Here is a 12,782-nt window from a genome sequence, read left to right on the forward strand (position 1 = left end):
AAAAGCCACTTGGCCTTTTTGCCTGCCTGCCAGCCATAAGGTTGGATGGGCAGTGAAAATTTTATTTCAATTACATTTTTAATGGTCTTAATAGGCCTTCTAATTGTTGGCTGGCGCACTGCCGACTCACGCTCGCGCCCGCTGACTGAAATATCGCGCGAGTGCGCGATAAGGTCAGGGCACTCGCCCGGCATCATTGTGCATCATTTCACGTTCGGGTAGATCAGGCGCACGCCCACCTGCTCAGCAAAAAATCCTGCCTAATCTGTTTAATTTGACTGCAAGTTCTAAATTAAAACATTAACAAGGCAATGGTCTCTTCAAAAATGGTTAAGAATTGATTTTCCTGCAACTTTCTGAGAGGTCCTGAATTTAAAAAGAAATCTTAGCAGACCCCAAATTGTTCAAGAATGTATGTAATGCTGGACTTTTTTCGATAAGGCCCAGATTTTTTTCCAGATTCAGTGAAAGGAATACTTGTGCTGACCCCTGTTATGAATGTGAAGCCCTCAAAGTATACAGCAGTTAGGCTGTCAGATGGCAGTGTCATTCCCAGATGTGATTCCAGTGGAACGTTGTGATCCCTTATAGATTCTTATTATTTGTTTAGCTCTCCTCCAATTACACTTTTCACGTGTCATTCATAGTTCAAAGGAATGGATAGGAAAACTATTGACACGTCTTTCCTTCGCCAACACTTGAGCTACCACTAGGAATTTATATATACTTCGAGAAATGACTCACTCTTCCGACATTTATACCCCTTCCTGTTGGGAAGCCTTGAGCTTCAGATTAGTGCCATCCTGATGGCACAGGCAAGATTGAGAATTTAGCATATGAGGAATTATATATGCAAAGACATCTAACACATACTACATTAGTAATCCATATGTGTGGCACAACACTAAAGATATATAAAATATTTCTATGAAATACATGCTCAGAATATGGTAAAGTGATATAAAAATGCAAATGTTCACATTAATTCTAAATCATTAAAATTAATGAGTAATGATTGTAATTCACTGCAGTTTTGCCGTTTTCTACAGAAAGATGAGAGTAAAGTATGAAGATATCAAGGATGTACTTCAGTATAAAGATTTTGGTCCTGAAATGTCTCTGTATGATTCTAAAGTATAAATAGGCTGAATTCCTTTCTCCACTATTTTAACACTTCAAAAATAAATTAGTTAACACCTCCGCTAAAGTAATGAGGAGGACATTTTCAAACAAATGTATTAAACATTCATATGCTGGCAGCTAGCCTGTGGCATAATTTCAGAACCTTCTTATCATAAGCCAATCAATTGTAAAACATCCAAACAGATTATTTATTTTTGCAGGTTGGAATTTATATAGGTGGTGATTTGTTTAAGGAAAAAATTATGATATACAATCAAAGCATGGTAACTGATTTCAAATATGTTGAGCTCAGTGTAACACCGAATCTTTTGTGTTTTCCTGACTACCCTTGCTAGATCCCTTCTCATCGTATTGAAATTAGCCCTCTAACAATATAGAAGTTCTATATTAAACTGTTCCTTGCTCTTCCCCATTACTAATCTAAACCTTAGGATATGATTATCCCTCATACCAAAATGTTCTCCCACAGAAGCTTGGTCAAATTGCCTACCTCATTTCTTAGCACCTGATCCAGAAATGCCTTACTTCTTGTTGATGGAGAACATATTAATCAAGAAGATTCTCCTGATCACATTTCAGAAATTCCTCCCCCTCCATACATTTTACTCTACCATTATCCAAATCGATATTTGGATAAAATTCCCCACCACTCTATACTCCTTGCACATCTCTGTGACTTCCCTGGAGATTTGTTCCTCTAGCCCCCTCTCACTATTTGAAGGCCAATAGAATGTGCCAGGTAGCATGAACTTAACACTTTGTTTCTTAACTCTAATCGAATGAACTCTGTCCTTCCTTGCACCCTCTTCCTTGAGGGGATGCAATGTCTTCTGTTATGGTCTCTGTAGAAACTGATAACTTTTAAAAAGAGATTTTTTTTTCTTCTAGTTGCTAGCTGAAGGAATGAAATTTCAAGATTTCACATTTTAAAACTTTTACTGTAACAAATGAGCAAGAAACACTATTAGCTAAACAATATTTTATTTTTGTGGGCAACTTATACATTATGTTACAGAGAGCAATGTTCCCTTTTAATTCTTAACACACATTGTACTCTCCATAGAATTACAGTCCTTACAATAAAGAATCTACAACTGCATCCCTGCTCTGCCGTGTAGTAACTTTGAGTGACCATCTCCAGGCACTTTCCTCAGTTATCGGAAAGCTTTTTAAAACTACCATCAGTGGTAAAGCTTATTTCAATGATTCGTCTTTCCCCAGACAATGCCCAAACAAATTTCCCGGAATCCATAGAAGGATGCAGGATGCGTCTCTCCAACTAGAGACTGTCTCCCTACCGCATCCAGCTGTGGTAGCTCTCAAAGCCTAGCAGCTTCTTTTCCCTGTTAACCACACAGAATTGCTGTCTGTCTACAATATTCATTGATTTGTAGACAAGCCTGTAATCTGATCTCAAAATGGCATCCTCTGCCCTCTTCCCCATGACAACGTGAAACACATGAATCTTGGGAAGAATTATCCCTCCACTGGGGGGGAAAGTTATGGAGTGGGTGTGTGGAGGCGCACCTCTGATCGACGCCCCCAATTGGGGGCGCGCCGTCAGTTTATGTGGGCAGCCCAATTAAGGCCCGCCCAGCGTGACGTCGACAAGGAAGCGCAATGCGCTCCTTTGCGGGCGCGGGGGATTCCCTGAGCTGAGAGTGCACTTTTTCGCGCATGCGCAAAAAAGAGCGCATTCATCTCCCTGAGGCTAAGTGCTGCCTCAGGGAGATCGGCTCTACAGTGAAAAATGTTAAAAACAGAAAAAAAATTTCCCTGACATGCCCCTTCATGTGACACTATCACATCAGCTGGGGCATGTCCATCACTTTTAGTTACACTTTTATTAAATTTTAAAAAACCTACATGAAACCTCAACCTGCTTGTGGATGAGGTTTCATGCTTTTTCCAATGCCCGCTAGGCTCCCAGCCTGCCTGCCAACCTTAAGGTTGGACGGGCAGGTCCATTAATTAGCTAAATGACTCTGTCAATGGCCTCAATTGGCCATTGACAGGTCGGCGGGCGCACAGCTGATTCGGCTGAGCCCCCGCCGAGCTGCAAATTGAAATGAGGCGGGGTGACGTCAGGAGTTCCGCCCCATGTCATTCCACGTCGTTTTACGCGTCGGCAAGTGGGCCCCGCCCCCTGCTCGCTGACCGGGAAATCCTAGCTCTTGTTTCCAGATAGAAGTGCTAATTGCTACCCTTGATCTCAATTCCCTTTCATCCTGGAAGTAAATGGTCAGTTTACAGCCCAACTGTTTACACCCCAATACCAGCAACACCTTTCTGGGACTTTTATAGATTCAGAGTCTGCTTATAGTAAACTCCAAGACTGCTGCCATTGTTTCCAAGCATAAATACATTGTACCTTCTTCTCAGTAAAAGAATCTCAGTCTTCCTTTGATCTCTAACGATCAAACCACCCACAGGTTTAATGTCAGGCAGAGAGCAGAACAGCTCACATGACCTCTTTCATTTACCCTAAATTTAAAGCTACAGTCTCAAAAGATAATAATATTATAATCCTCATAATTACAACACTTCCCTAATCAATGCTGCCACCCCCACCTCCCTTTTTTCCTTAATCGAGAAGCAGAATACTGCAGGTGCTGAAACCCAAAATAAAAACTGGAAATATTGGAAAAAGACTCAGCAGGTTAGGCAGCATCTGTGTAGAGAGAGAGAAAAAAATTCACATTTCAGATCTGTGACCTTGCATCAGAACTGGGAAAAGTTAGAGATGTAATAGGTTTTGAGTAATGGGTTGGTGGCACAAGGACAAAATGAAGGTCTATGCTAGGGTGGAAGACAGGAGAGACTGAATGATGAAAAAGTTAGTCCTCTGGGCCAAAGGGAATGCTAATGGGGCAAGAAAAGAAATAAGGAAACAAAATATTTGCTTGGAGCAGATGTGCTGCCGACTGCAAGAAACATAATGAAACAAGGAAAGAAAAGGAAAAAAATGGGAACAGTGTTTATGGTCTGAAATTGTTGAGTCCAGAAGGCTATAAAGTGCCTAATGGAAAGACAAGGTGCTGTTTCTGAAGCTTACATGAGCCTCATTGGAACAGTGCAGCAGGCCGAGGGCAGAGATGTCAGTGTGAGAGCAAAGCGGAGAATTAAAGTTACAGACCACTAGAAGCTTGAGATTATGCTTACAGTAGGGAACCTCGCTAAGATGCCATAGGTTCCAGTTCTGTTGATATGCAACCCATTCCTTTTGAATAGGTGCCTTCTGTCCCAGAACTGGTTCAATGCCTGAAAAATCTTAAACCCTCCCTCCTGCATCATGCTTCAAGCCAGGTATTGAGCACAGGACACTGGGGGAATCCAAAGATTCGTTGTCATCAGTCCCTTGAAATGAGGATGAACTCTGTCAGGCTTTGTGATTTGTTTGTCCTCAGGTGATGCAGCAAGCCATATCTGGAGTCACAGGTCTTCGGATAGAGAGGACAAGAGCTGCCCTGAGAAAGGAGTGTTCTCAAGCTCAGGTTCTACTCTCATCCTTTCATCACTTTTCACAGCAGAGTTTATGTAGTCAGTTTCCAAATGTTGCAGCTTGTTGGATGAGGCGCCACCGCATGGCACAGTTAGTGACAAGTTCCTCCCACACACCAATGTCAACTTTTTAACTGAAGCTTTCAGAGTGTCCGCAAAACATTTTCTCTGTCCTCCTCGAGGTCAGATGCCATCCTTAAGTCTTGAACAGAGGATCTGCTTTGGAAGCCAATTATTTGGCCTGCGATTGAAGTGTCCAGACCAGCGGAACTAATTTTGCATGATCATAGTTGCAATGCTGGAGGAATTGTCTTCAGTGAGGATGCTGGAGTTTGTTTCCTGTCTTCCCACTTTGAGTATCCTGTGGAGCCACCGCTGGTGGAAATTCAACAGCTCCCAGAGGTGCCTTTGGTAGGTGACCCATGTTATATAAAAAGGTGGTGACAACTACAACATTTTATGCTAAAACCTTTGTCCTCTTATGGAGATCTCTGCTATTGAAGTTCTGGTTGCACAATTTTTGGAAAGCTGCTCTGACACAGCTGATGCTGTACTGGGTCTCCACTTGGATGGTGATCTTTTGCGAAAGGTAACTGCTGAGCTTTGAGAAATGTTCAATGACTTTTAAAGTCACCCCATTGATAACAATAGCTTTTGATGTAAGTGCTTGCCCGAGAGAAGGCTTCTGGAGGATTTTGGTCTTGCTGATGTTCAGTGAGAGACCAACACTTATATGTGCGGAATTAAAGAGGCTGAGGGTGGCCTGAATGTCTCTTGCAGTGTGGGCTGCAACAATGTAGTGATTGGCATATTGTAAGTTGTGGAAATGCTGAAGGGGCACCCTAGTCTTGGCTGTCAGCCTTTTGAGGTTGAAAATCTTCCCATCAAGTCGAAACTCAATTATGGCCCCTTGTGGAAGTTGATTACAAATGGGTTCCATGACCAGGCTGAGGTAGATCATGAAGAGAAGAATGCTAACCACTAAAATCCAAAGCTCAGAGAATGTTACATATCATCAAGAATAACTGTTGTGTGGAGAAGGCCAATGATTATATGAACATACGAACATACAAGTTATAAACAGAAGTAGGCCACTCGGCCCCTCGAGCCTGCTCGGCCATTCAATAACATCATGGCTGATCTGATTGTAACCTCAACCCCACATTCCTACCTACGCCCAATAACCTTTCACCCCCTTGCTTATCAAGAATCTATCTAGCTCTGCCTTAAAAATATTCAAAGGACTCTGCTTCCATTGCCTTTTGAAGAGAGTTCCAAAGACTCATGACCCTCTGAGAGAAAAAAATTCTCCTCTACTCTGTCTTAAATGGGTGACCTTTTATTTTTAAACAGTGACTCCTAGTTCTAGATCCTCTCACAAGAGGAAACATCCTTTCCACATCCACCCTGTTAAGACCTCTCAGGATCTTACATGTTTCAATCAAATTACTCTTCTAAACTCCAGCCTAGCCTGTCGAAAATAAAATCCAACACTACCGAGGCCCGCACAACATGCACAGCTTCTTCTGGGTCACCAAGTCCATCTATGAACCAAAAACAAACAGTCCCTCCCCCTCCCAGCTGAAGATGCCAATACTCTTCTCAAAGACAATGCAACTGTTCGAAACCATTGGAAAAGTACTACCGGAGTCTTCTCAATTGGGAGTCAACAGTATCAGTTCAAAACAATCCCTCAACAGCTTGAGAGATTAAATTTGGGTATGCTGCCAGCACTTGCTGAGATACAAAGTTTATACAACGGATGAAGAATAACAAGGCATGTGGTCTGGACAACATTCCTGCAGAAATCCATGAAGCTGGTGGTAATGAGCTCTTGCTCAAACCATTTTACAAACACCTGGGAAGAAGGGGAACTACCTCCTAACTTACACAGTGCCATCATTGTTGCATTTTTCAAGAAGGGCGATAAATTTGTTCATGGGATGTGGACGTCATTGGTAGGCCAACATTTATTGCCCATCCCTAATTGCCCTTGTTTAGAAGGTATTGCTGTGCGTCTGGAGTCACATGTAGGTCAGACCAGGTTAGGACAGCAGGTTTCCTTCCCTAAAGGACATTAGAGAAGCAGATGGGTTTTTAATGACAATCGTTTCATGGTCATCATTAGACTTTTAATTCCAGATTTTTATTGAATTCAAATTTCACCATCAGCCATGGTGGTATTTGAACCTGCATCCCCAGAGCATTACCTGGGGTCTTCTGGAATACCGGTCCAATGACAATACCACTTTGCCACCGTCTAGAGGCATATACCTTCAGTCCACTGTGGGGAAGATTCTCACATGAATTCACCTGAACTGCCTGTTAGCCGTCAGTGAAGACAATACCAGGCAATAATACTAAAGACTTGTGCTTCAGAACTAGCTGTGCCCTTAACCAAGCTGTTCCAGTATAGCTACGACACTAGCATCTACCTGGTGATGTGGAAAATTGCCTAGGTATGGCCTGTACACAAAAAACAGGATAAATCCAAACTGGCCAATGATCGCCCCATCATTCTCTTCTTGATTATCAATAAAGTGAAGGAAGGGGTTATCGACAGTGCTATCAAACAACACTTAACTCAGCAATAGCCTGCTCACTGACGCTCAGTTTGGGTTCTGCGAGGATCACTTAGTTCCTGAGTTATAGCCTTGGTCCAAACATCTCAATAGGTGAGGCGAGAGTGACTGTCCTTGACATCAAGGCAGCATTTAATTGAGTTTGACATCATGGAGCCTTAGCAAAACTGAAGTCAGTGGGAATCATTCCACTTGTTGGAGTCATACCCAGAACAAAGGAAGGTAGTTGTGGTTGGTGGAGGTCAATTAGTTCAGGACCGGGATATCACTGCAGGAGTAGTGTCCTAGGCCCAAACATCTTCAGCTGTTTGATCAATGACCTTCTCTCCATCGTAAGGTCAATTTGTTGATGATTGTGCAATGTTCAGCACCATTCACAACTCCTCAGATACTAAAGCAATTCATGCGCACATGCAGCAAGAATTGGACAATATCTAGGCTTGGGCTGATAAGTGACAAGTAATATTTATGCCACACAAGTGCCAGGCAATGACCATCCCCATCAAGAGAGAATCTAATCATCGCTCTTTGGCATTCAATGATATTACCATTGCTGAGTCCCCCACTATCACCATCCTGGGGGTTACCATTGACCAGAAATTGAACTGGACTAGCCATAAAAATACTATGGGTACAAGAGGAGGTCAGAGGCTGGGAACTCTGAGGAGAGTACTCACCTCCTGACTCCCCAAAGCCTGTCCATCATCTACAAGTCAGGAGTGTGATGGAATATTCTCCACTTGCCTGGATGAGTACAGCTTCAACAACACACAAGAAACTCAACACCATCCAGGACAAAGCAGCCTGCTTGACTGGCACTTCATCCGCCATATTAAACATTCATTCCCTCCACCACCAACGCACAGTGGCAGGTGTGTACTATCTACAAGATGCATTGCAGGAACACACCGAGGCTCCTTCGACAGCACCTTCCAAACCTACAACATCTACCATCTAGAAGGACAAGGGCAGCAGATACATGGAAACACCACCACTTCCAAGTCACACACTATGCTGACACCATCCTGACTTGGAACTATATTGCTGCTCTTTCACTGTCACTTGGTCAAAATCCTGGAACTCCCTTCCTAACAGCAATGTGGGTGTACCTACACCATATGGACTGCAGCGGTTCACGAAGGCAGCTCACCACTACCTTCTCAAGGGCAATTAGGGATAGGCAATCAATGCTGGCCCAGCCAGGAAAGCCCACATCCCATGGACAAATTACAGAATTACAGAATCTTAACAGTGCAGAAGGACTGTATGGCTCTCTGAAAGAGCATTTTATTTAGTCCCACTTCCCTGCCTTATTCCCACAACCTTGCACATTCTTCCTTTTCAGATAGCAATCCAATTCTCTTTTGAACCCCTCGATTGAACCTGCCTCCACCACCTTCTTAGGAAGTTCGTTCCAGACTCCAGCACCCTCTGGGTGAAAGAATTTTTGCTCACATCACTTTTACTACTTTTGTCAATTATTTTGAATCGATGCATCTAGTTCTTGATGTTCTCTTGAGTGTGTACAGTTTCTCACTATTTACCTGTCCATATCCCTTAGATCTTGAATACCCCTATCAAGTCTCCTCTAAGCCTTTTCTCCAAGGAAAACAGTCCCAACCTCTCCAGTCTATCCTCATAGCTACAGTTCTTTATTGCTGGAATCGTTCTTGTGAATCTCCTCTGTATCCCCTCCAATACCTTCACATCCTTCCTCAAGTATAGCACTCAGACTAGACACTGTACTCCAGGTGAGGCCTAACTAGTGTCTTGTACAAGTTCAACGTGGCCTCCTTACTCAATCCCCCAGTAATAAAGCCTAAGATGCTATATGCTTTATTAACTGCTCTCTCAACATGTCTTGCCATCTTCAATTAATTATGTACATATACACCAAGGTCCCTCTGTTCCTGCACTTCCTTTAGAGTTTCTCCCTTTATTTTATACTATCTCCACATTCTTCCTGCCAAAATGAATCACTTCACATTTCTCTGCATTGAACTTCATTTGCCACTTGTCTGCCCAATCCACTAACATGCCTATGTCCTTTTGAAGTTCAAGACTACCTCCTCACAGTTGACAACATTTCCAATCGTCATGTCATCTGCACATTTTGAAATCATGCCCTGAACAGTACAGTCTAGGTTGATAATATACATATCAGGAAGTGCTAGGGTCCCAACACTGGGGAACACCACTAGAAATCTTCCTCCAATCTGAAAAACAACCATTTCTCACTACACTCTGTTTCCTGTCACTCAGCCAATTTCTTATCCAAATGCCTAATTTCCATTTTATTCAATCAGCCAGAATTTTGCTTACAAGTCTGTCATGTGGGACTGTATCAAATGCCTTTTGAAAATCCATATCCATCAATGGCATTGCCCTTAACAACCTACTCTGTTACCTCCTCAAAAACTCTAGCAACTTAGTTAGACATGAATGAATCCATGCTGGCTTTCTTCAATTATCCTGCACTTGTCTAAGTGACTATTGATTTTGTCCCAAACTATAGTTACCAAAAGTTTCCCTATCACTAAAGTCAGACTGACTGGTCTGTAGCTGCCAGCTTTATCCTTGCATCCCTTCTTGAACAAAGGTGTAACATTCACAGTTTTCCAGTCATCTGGCACCACCCCTGTGTCTAAGAAAGGCTGGGGGATTATCACTAGTGCCTTGCAATTTGCACTCTCACTTCCCTCAGTACCCTTGGATGCTTCACATCCCATCCTGGTGCCTTATCAATTTTAAGTCTTTATAGCCTTTCTAACACCTCATCCTTGTCAATTGTAAATTCTTCTAGTGTACTAGTTACCTCCTCTCTGACCTTGGCCTGGGTAGCATCTTCTTCCTTTTTAAAAACAAATGCAAAGTATTCTTTTAATACCTCCGCTATTTCTCCTGCCTCCATGTGCAAGTCCCCTTTTTTATCCCCAATCGATGCTACTCTTTCTTTTACCATCCTTTGAATATTTACATGCTTATAGGAGACCTCGGGATTCCCTTTAATGTTAGCTCCCAGCATCTTTTCATGCTCTCTCCTTACCCCCACCCCCTTGTCCTTCTATATTTAGCCTGATTCTCCATTGTATTTTCTACCTGACATCTGTTGTATGTGCACTTCTTCTTTTTCACCTTCACCTCTATCTCTCTCATCATACAGGGCATTCTGGATTTATTTTTCACACCTATCCCCTTCAAGGGAATATACCATGACATTGCCTGCGATACTTTTTCTTTGAAGGTGGCCCATTGTTCAGCCACTGTCTTTTCTGCCAACATTTGATTCCAACTCACTTAACTCAGATGCATTCTCATTCCATCGAAGTTGGCTTTCCCCCAGTTAACTATCCCTGCTCTGGGTTGTTCCTTGTCCTTTTCCATGGATAACCTAAGCTTTATGATACAATAGTCTTTGTCCCCTAAATGCTCTCCCTCTGATATTTGATCCACTTGGGCCAACTCATTCCCCAGAACTAGGTCTAATAGTGCCTTCCCTCTCATTGGACTGGAAACATACTGCTGCAGAAAATTATCTTGACCACATTGCAGGAACTCTTGCCCCTCTTGTCCCTTTGCACTATTCCTATCCCAGTCTATATTTGGATAATTGCAGTCTCCCATTATTATACTCTATATTTCTTGTGCCTCTCTGTAATTTGTTCACATCCCTTCCACTGGCTGGTGGTCTATATACTACTATATATTACATAAATTAATGTTATTGAACCTTTTTTATTCCTTACCTCTAGCCAGAGAGATTCTGTCCTTGACTCCTCTGGAGACCTCCTCTCTCTCCAGTATTGTAATGCCATCTTAAATCAATACTGCCACTCCCTCCCCTTTTCATCCTTTTCTATCCCTCCTAAAGACCTTGTTCTCAGGAATATTTAAGACCCAGTCCTGCTCTTCTTTGAGCCAGGTCACTGTTATAGCAATAATATCATAATTCCACTTGTCAACCTATGCCTGTAGTTCATCAATCTTATTGACCACACTCCATGCATTCACATACATGCACATTAACCCTGATTTAGGCTTTTTTACTTTCCTCCTTACTCTGACGCCATCTAATGACTTACTATAGCCCACTCTAATTCTATCAAACTCTCCAAGTATTCTATTTAGCTTGATACTACTCTCATATATCATCCTTATCAGTTAATACTTCTCTACTTCCCACTGCCAGTTTTTCTCCTCTCCTCTCTGAATTTCCTCTCAGGTTCCCTGCCAAGCTCGTTTAAACCCTCCCAAACAGCACTAGCAACCCCCCCCGTGAGGACAATAGCCCCAATCCTATTAAGGTGCAGGCCCCACCTGCCCCAGAACTGATCCCAATGCCTCAAAAATCTAAAGTCCTCTCTCCTGCTCCATTTCTCCAGCCACGTGTTGAACTGCTTAATCTTCCTATTCTTATGCTTACAAGCACGTTGCACTGGAAGTAATCCTGAAATTCCTGCTTTTTAATTCCCTTTTTAACTCCCTAAAATCTGCTTTCAGGACATCATCCCTTTTCCTACCCTATGTCATTCATCCCAATGTGGACCATGACCTCTGGCTGTTCACCCTCCCCCAAAAGAATGTCCTGAAGCTGCTTTGTGATATCCTTGACCCTGGCACCAGGGAGGCAACATACCATCCTGGAGTCATTTCTATGGCTGCAGAAACACCTGTCTGGTCCCCTAGCAATGGAATCCCCTACAACTATAGCACTTCCACTCTTCTACCTCCCCTCCTGTGCAGCTGAGCTATCCGTGGTGCCACAAGTTTTGCTCTTGCTACAGTCCTCTGAGGAACCATCTCACTCACCAGTATCCAAAATGGAAAAGCAGTTAGTTGGATGCCAAGCAAGGCTGTGTGAATCCACAGATTACTACTCTTGAGGTCCTACTTTTTAACCTCCTCCTTAGCTCCTGAAAATCTGACCTTAGGACCTCAATGCCTGACCTCTCTATGTCAACGGTACCAATGTGTACCACAAAACCTGGCTCGCTCCTGAACCCTCTTCATGATGTCCTTTATCCCAGCACCAGGGAGGTAACACATAGTACAGATCTCAAGATGGTGTTTACAGAAACACCTGTCTGTCCTCTAACTATGGAATCTCCTATAACAACTGCATTTCTACATTTTGTTGTTTCCTTCTGTACAGTTCCTTGCCAATTGGTGCCAAGGACTGGATTGAACTTCTTCATAGTATCATGACTCCCCACAACAGTTCAGTACAAGAAGTTAGGAGATAAATTAAAATGCAGGACCTCAAATGTAGTAATCTCAGAATTACCCCCAGTTCCACATGCTAGCCAGAGCAGGAATAAGAGGATAGACCAAATGAATACATGGCTGGAGAGATGGTGTAGCTGGGAGGCATTCAGATTCTTGAGGCACTGGGACCAGTTCTGGGGAAGGTGGGACCTGTACAAACCGGATGGGCTGCACCCAGGCAGAGCTGGGGCCAGTGTCCTTGCGGGGGCTTTTGCTAGTTCTGTTGGAGAGTATTTAAACTAGTGTGGCAGGGGGATGGGATCCCAGGAGTAGGATCATATAGGTCAGATT

At 43.0% G+C, this 12,782-nt stretch overlaps 1 protein-coding gene across 1 annotated transcript in view; it reads left to right on the top strand.

The window, feature by feature from the left end:
• The window catches only part of LOC121276013 (tomoregulin-1-like), a 186,424-nt gene that overhangs the window by 48,441 nt on the left and 125,201 nt on the right, over window positions 1–12,782 (top strand). The gene's annotated exons all lie outside the window — the stretch shown is intronic.

Source organism: Carcharodon carcharias, chromosome 3 (genome assembly GCF_017639515.1).
Source record: "Carcharodon carcharias isolate sCarCar2 chromosome 3, sCarCar2.pri, whole genome shotgun sequence".
Taxonomy (NCBI): Eukaryota; Metazoa; Chordata; class Chondrichthyes; order Lamniformes; family Lamnidae; genus Carcharodon; species Carcharodon carcharias.